Source organism: Phyllostomus discolor, chromosome 4, assembly GCF_004126475.2.
Source record: "Phyllostomus discolor isolate MPI-MPIP mPhyDis1 chromosome 4, mPhyDis1.pri.v3, whole genome shotgun sequence".
Lineage (NCBI taxonomy): Eukaryota > Metazoa > Chordata > Mammalia > Chiroptera > Phyllostomidae > Phyllostomus > Phyllostomus discolor.
In genome coordinates, this window is record NC_040906.2 from 25659383 (window position 1) to 25666451 (window position 7069).

General features: G+C 37.1%; 1 non-coding gene across 1 annotated transcript; it reads right to left on the reverse strand.

Annotated features, from left to right (window-relative positions):
• Positions 1 to 5943: 5943 nt before the first annotated feature.
• LOC114495785 lies at positions 5944 to 6050 on the reverse strand. Its single transcript, XR_003684460.1, has one exon. It is a non-coding gene; the product is annotated as a U6 spliceosomal RNA (small nuclear RNA).
• Positions 6051 to 7069: the final 1019 nt, after the last annotated feature.

The window sequence follows — 7069 nt, forward strand, 5'->3', positions numbered from 1 at the left end:
ATGAACACCAATTCACAACCATAGAAGTTTCTGGGCCTGGAAGAAATTTATGAAATGAGGATAAGAGAATTGAGTGAGATACAGCCTAGCTTCTTGGGATAAAAGCACTGAATTCCTGGTTTCTTATCTTTTAAATGTAACAAGACACATTGGTCATATGTGTATTTAGTTCATAGTCTCAAATGGAATACAAATCTTTGTTTTAAAAATAAATGTTTGTTGAAATCTCTTCTTCATTGTTTTATTGGGTTATTTCTCTCCTTAATATCAGATTGTAAGAGTTCTTCATGTATTCTGGACACAAGTCAAATATAATTATTGTAAATACTTTCTCCTCTTCTGTGGCCTTTATCATTTTCATAATGGTGTCTTTTTAAAGAGCTTTGCTGAAATAAATAGGCATATAATTAACTACACATACTTGAAATACAACGGGTCTTCAATGTCACTTTGTTCAACGTCATTTTATTGAAATGTTGGTAAGATATTATAGAAAGTAAACTCTTGTGGCGTTTTTTTTGGCATGCAGAAATTTATTACTACTACATTTTTACCATGCAAACTTACGATCTCAGTCTTTCCTTCTTGCCTTTGCAGAAGGCCAGAAGAGAGACATTGACTAAATTAATAAGCTTAGAGTGGACTCCAGTAATGTCACCACAAGTGTGACCTTTACAACCAAATCCTGCAACCAGAACTTCATCTTTTTTCACATAACTGTCATTGGGTACAAAGTCTGTAAAATTTTTTGCCATTATTGATCAGCTGGACCCTGATACATCCTGGCACAATGTGGCTGTGTGGTTTCAACCCGTACTTTTTCCAGCACAATTCTCTTTATTTACATCAAGTAACGTCTGATGAAGTTGGTTTCAGTATACACTGTTTCACCACAGTCCCAAGAACCTATTGATGATGCCAAGTGAGAACTTGCTGTATACAATTTGATCAGTTTTAACATGTGTTAAACATTTTAAACACTTTAAAGTGTTTAACATGTGTTAAACATTTTAGCATATTTAACATGGGTGTTATACACCCATGAAAAACTGATTATAATCAAGTTAATGGAAATTTCCCTCCTTGTCATAGGTTTTCTGACACCTCCTCTGAATACCTCTTTACCACTCTTCCATGACCATCCCCAGGCGACCACTAATCTGCTTAGGTCACTGTAGATTATTTTACATTTTTAATAATTTTATATGCATGAAATCATATAGTGTTGCCTTTTTTTCTCTGGCTTTTTTCACTAGCATACTTATTTTCATATATATCTATATAGGCTGTGTAAAAATACTTCTCTTCTTCTTGATGAGTAGTAGTCCATTGTATAAATATAGCACAATTTATGTATTTGTTCACCTGTTGATGAGCATTTGAGTAGTTTCCAGGTTTTTACTATGAATATTTGTATAACAACCTTTGCATGCATGTATGGTTTCATTTCTCTTTGGCTTAGAATCAATTAACTCAGCATTCAACCTTAAGAGATAGGAAAAAGAGAGCAAATGAAATGTATAATAAGCAAATTAAAAGAAATAACAGAGACCAGAAAATAAAAGTTAATGAAACAGTAAAACAATTGGTAAAAATTGATGAAAACAAAACCTGTTGTTTGGTGTTGTTTTTGTTTGTTTGTTTTGAGAAGACAACAAAATAAACTTTTACGGAAGGCTGATCAGGAAAGTAAGAGACCAAAAGTTTATATATGTATATTATTTACATATAATATCTATAATGTCATCAAATGAAGAACTCCTGCTCTTCAAAAAATAGTGCTAAAAGAATGAAAACAAAAACTCAGACTAGGAGAAAATATTTGGAGTGTATATGTCCAACAAAAAACTAGATTCAGAGCATACAAAGAATTCTCAAAACTTGATGATAAAAAAAAAGCCCAAATAAAACATGGCTAAAGATTTGAACAGTCACCTCACCAAAGAAGGTATACAGAAGGCACACAAGAACATGAAAAGATGCTTTAACATCAACAGCCATGAGGAAAACGCAAATCAAAACCACAGCAAGGTGTAGCTACATAACTACTGGAACGTCTAAGGTTAAGAAGATGGGCCATGCCACGTGTCGGGGAGGCTGTGGAAACTGCTGGGTGCAGGGCACGTAAAACGGTACAACCACTTTAGGAAACAGTTGGGCGGTTTCTCAGAAAGCTAAGTATACATCTACTAAATAACCCAACTATCCCACTCCCCAGTGTTTACCAAAATACATCTTTAAATCTGCAAATTTGACTAACCCAACCATGGGAGGAGCTTCAGATTTGTGGTTTGGTTTCCTTCACAAGAAAGTGTCATGCTGATGTCTAACGAAAATAAAACATTATTGTTGCTTCTGACTTGCATTTCCCTGTTGCTGACTGGAGAGCCCTGTGTAGCCTCCAAGTTGGAATATCATTTTATGTCTTCCATGAATCACATTATTTGAAGAAAATCCTCAACATTTATTAAACACCAATTATTCTCATTAGTACATTTTCCCTCTATGTTTGCATGAAGGCCTTAAAGCTCTAATAAACAAAGATCTACAAACAAACAAAAAAATCTTATTAAATTGATCCCTTTTAATCTCCCTTTTAATGTATTGTACCATTATTTTGCATATTATAAAGTATCTATTTCTTATTGTCTAAAATCCCTTATTAGCTCAACTACCTTTGAGATATTTTATTTCCCTGGCCTGGCTCAGTTCTCCCATTATGGTTTTTAGTTCCTATTTTTCAGTGGAAAAAGACATTTTAATTAAACATAGCTTCATTTTGGAGTCTTTAAGACAAAACGTCAGCAGGTAGGAACCCGACTGCTATGTCAAACCTGAAAACAGATTTGGACACGGGTAGCAGCAGCTGGGTTTACCGATCAGCCGACGTGATGGGAGAACCACCTCGGGTCAAGCCTCTGTCTCAAGATCAGGGAAAATCAGTTTTCTCCCCAGTAAAAATAGAGCGACTTGTTTTCAAATCTCTGGGCTTCCAGCCGGCGCTGATGTTTTCATTTGGTTCGTGACGCGGTTCTGCCTTCCACTGTCCTGTTGTTGTGACAGTCTTTGTCTCCACCCAGGCAGCACGAAGACCCCCGCCCCCACAGAAGGGACTGGTAGCTGCTTTCCTTGCACTGGGGAGACAGACCTGATATCACAGTAAGAAAAGATATCTGATCCTTGTGGTCCCCTTTGTTTTCTCTCTCCCAGCTCTGCAGCCCTTTTTATCTGTAAATTTTAAAAAATTGTACATACATTTTCCGAATGTGCTGCATAATACAACTTCATACATTTAGAAAGCTGACAGCTGCCCTCTGAGGTATAGCGTGACAGCCTAAAATCCAGAAATCAATCATTTAGATGGAGTGATCCTATGCTATTGCTCCCAGTATGTATTGCGGCACCCAGGAACCACTTATTTGAGATATGCCATCATAACTCTGATAGATTAAAGCACCACATCCAGGAAACAATTGTGTGTGTGGGAGGGGTGGGGGATGCTATCATAGATCTGCCATGTTACAGCCCAGAATCCAGCAGCCAACCGGCAAGCCTGTGCCGAATCGGAGCTTCCAGAAACCTGTGAAGCAGCAGGATGACAGTTCTGTTCTTCAACAGCCCATTATGAGCTAATTAGCATACATGAATTGCAGATTTGAAGCATTAAAGTGATGTACAAATCATTAATTTTTTGTCAAATCCATGTCATCCTTGTGTATGCCTTCTTATTTTAATGTTGCATGACAGTGGAAAGAGGTACAATCCTCTGTATAAAGAGGAGAGATTTGGTGTAGCTGATATAATGAGATCTATTTAAACATATGTATTTTTCAGCTCTGAATATATCTGCTTGGAAAAAATGCTACACTTTTCCCATTAGGGTTAATTGTGAAAGGATGTTAATGTATTCAAAACCCCAGGGGTAGTTCTACATGTTGTCTGAATGAAACAAGGGATGTAAGACCAACTTCACATCTGAGCTTTCCTTTTAAAAAGTCCTCCTTTTGATGAATTAAAAGAACCATAAATTCTTTCTCACTGACTATGGAAGGTGTAACTGTTTAGAAAGAGAGCTGAGCTTTTGGGTATCTGAGAGATCCAATGTAACAGATCTATTCTTGTAAACCTAATGCCAAATGTACTTTATAAAGATGTATAATGCAATGCGATGGAAAAAGGAAAACAGCATCAAAGCCAATTTTCATGCTGCAAAAGGCTTCTAAATATTAATTTGTGGTTTTCTGCATTGTTTCTGTGTATTTAATTACTAAAGCTATTTGTGCTTAAAGAAATGCTTGGTGTTTCATTTGAATTTCTTTTTTCTTATTATAGCGGTGTCACCATGCTTAATTTGTTAGCACTATAATAGTTTCCATGGTAACAGAGTCTAATATTATATATAAATATGTATGTGTTATATATATGTGTGTGTGTGTTATAAATATGGACTATAGATGATTATGACTTCATTCCAAAAGCACATCTCAGAAGACATAGCTCTTAAGGAAACCCTGATTAAAAATGCAGTTATGCTTAGTGATGCAAGCCTAAAGATATGGCCACAAACTTGGTTCCCTTTTGCACACGGGGAAAAACGGAAGTTCTGTGGAAGAAGGAGGTGTTTGCCTGCTCTCTTCTTATAAGTTCCTGTCTGCCTGAGAGCAGAGTCATCCATGCCGAGGGCCAGACTCTATGAATCTTTTTCTTCTTCCCACTTCCTTCCCCACCAACATTTTATTTAATTTTTAAAAATTATTTATTGACTCATAGACAGAGAAAGATAGAGATATCAATTTGTTGTTCCACTTAGTGACACCTTCATTGGTTGCTTCTTGTATGTGCCCTACCTGGGGATTGAACCTGCAACCTTGGTGTATCTGGATGAGCTTGTAACCAACTGAGCTTGCCTGGCCAGGGCTCCTTCCCCAGTAACTTTTTAATCACACAACATCTAGATAAAGTGAAAACCGTGGACAAACACCAGGAGAGATGTTTTTCCAAGGGAAATTATAACAAGAAGACCGAGGGATTGCACTGAGGAAGGAATGGAGAAGGGTGAGGTAATTTGTTCCATTTGTGTTGGTGAAAGAGAAAAATCCATAATAAAGACAAACAGATATATATGTACCACTTCACTTGGGCATTTCATGTACCTCTCACTAAATATTTAAGTATGATATTATAGTTTTCATTTTAGAGACAAGAAAACTGAAGCTCAGAGTGGGCGAGTTAACACTGTTGTGAACATTAGATTTGCCAAAGTCTGTGTTCTTTGTACAATGTCATGTGACTGCCCCAAGGCCTTCTTTGGTGCAAGGTACTAGCGCTGTAAACCCACTCCTTTCAGACTAATTAACATCCTACGTAGCCACACATGCAGTGGGAATTTGGGCAATGATGATGATATGGAGATTACTTTGAAACTAAACTAAGAATAAATCTGATAGAAAGGGAGAATAGTGTGGCCATTGTTATTAGTAGGTGTTATTTTCAGCTTCATGTGACAACATGAACAAAACAAACTACAATGGCTTAACTAAATAGAATTTTTGTAAGCCATCACAAGCCCAGAGATAGGCAAATTTAGGTTGGTATGAAGGCACTGTAAAGCTATCAGGGACTCAACAGTTAAGCAGTTGCCTATCTTTCCACTGTGCCACCCTCAGTCCAAGGCTAAAATTTTTATGTTCTTCATGTTCATAATATAGCTGCTGCCCCACTGGACATTACAACTGCATTCCAGGCCAAAAGAAGAGAAATGAATGAATAAAAGGCAAATAAATAAACCAGTTGGTCTCTCTCTCTCCCTCTCTCTCTCCCTCCCTTACACCCTCTCTCTCAGGAAAATCACAAATTCAAAATTGGATACCCATGTTGTGCTTTGAATCATATTTTTTTTTTGGTATTAACCAGTGAAGTGTCCAATGTCCTCTGGGAACTGAACAAAATATAAAATGCTTCACAAATATGTGTGCCATCCTTGTGCAACTGCTATGTTAATCTTCTCTGTATGATTCCAATTTTAGTACGTATGCTGCCAAAATGAGTGTGAGCTTGTCTCTTTTCAGCAATAAACAATAACTTTCAGGAAGTCCTCACCAAAAGATTATGCTTACTTATATGTCATTGACCAGTCTCGTATCAAAAGCCACCCCATAGAGGCAAGGGAGTCCATGGAAGTGAGTTGTTTTAACTGAAACTAATGTTGCCCTAAGTAAAACAGGGGTTCTGTTAGGAAAAAATGGGAGACAGTCATTGGGTAGGCAGCAAGCAATTGTAATCTTTTGTGATAGATATCAAGACTATACAGCAGTGTAGAGAAAGGAGCCCTTTACATAAAGGAAAAATAGTAGGAGCTTATTCTGGCGTATGGATAAACACCAGCTTGGATCTGACTGATTTTCTTTCTGTTTCTTGGGTCTTTCTCTATTTAATACTTCTAAGTTGAAGTACTGAGTAGCTACCTAATTAGTATTTAACCATGGGCTTGTTTTCTCTGTGTTTCTACTTCCACTGTAAGTTTACGGCAGTGTATACAGTCTGAGCAAGTGGGTTTTGCAGACACTGTGTCGTACAGTGGTCAAGAGTTAAAGAGTCTCATGGAACAGCATTCAGACTTGAGCTTCACTTCTTATAACTTGTGTGACTCTTAAAAAGTTTCTTAAGTTCTCGAATATTTGATTTTCTCACCTGGTAAATGAGGACTACAAAGATGCCTCTTTCAGAGGGTTTCTATGAAAAGGAGAAGAGTCAATGCACATAAAGCACCTAAAGGAATCTCCAGCACATGACAAGCATTTCACCAATGTTAGCTATTATTATTATTGTTCTCAATCAACTTGACCTGGATCCAAATCATGAATCTGCCATTTTCTTGGGCAAGTTACTAAAAGACTTTAATCCTTGGTGTCATCATGTGAAAAATGGTTACTCTAATGCACCGTTGGAGATGGGAGGCATAAAAAGTACCTGATAAAAGGACTGGTAACTAGTGGTAGTGGTAAACACACTTGTTGTCTAACAACATCCATCCCCCTTCTCCCTGACTATAGGGTTTCATTTTTTTTTA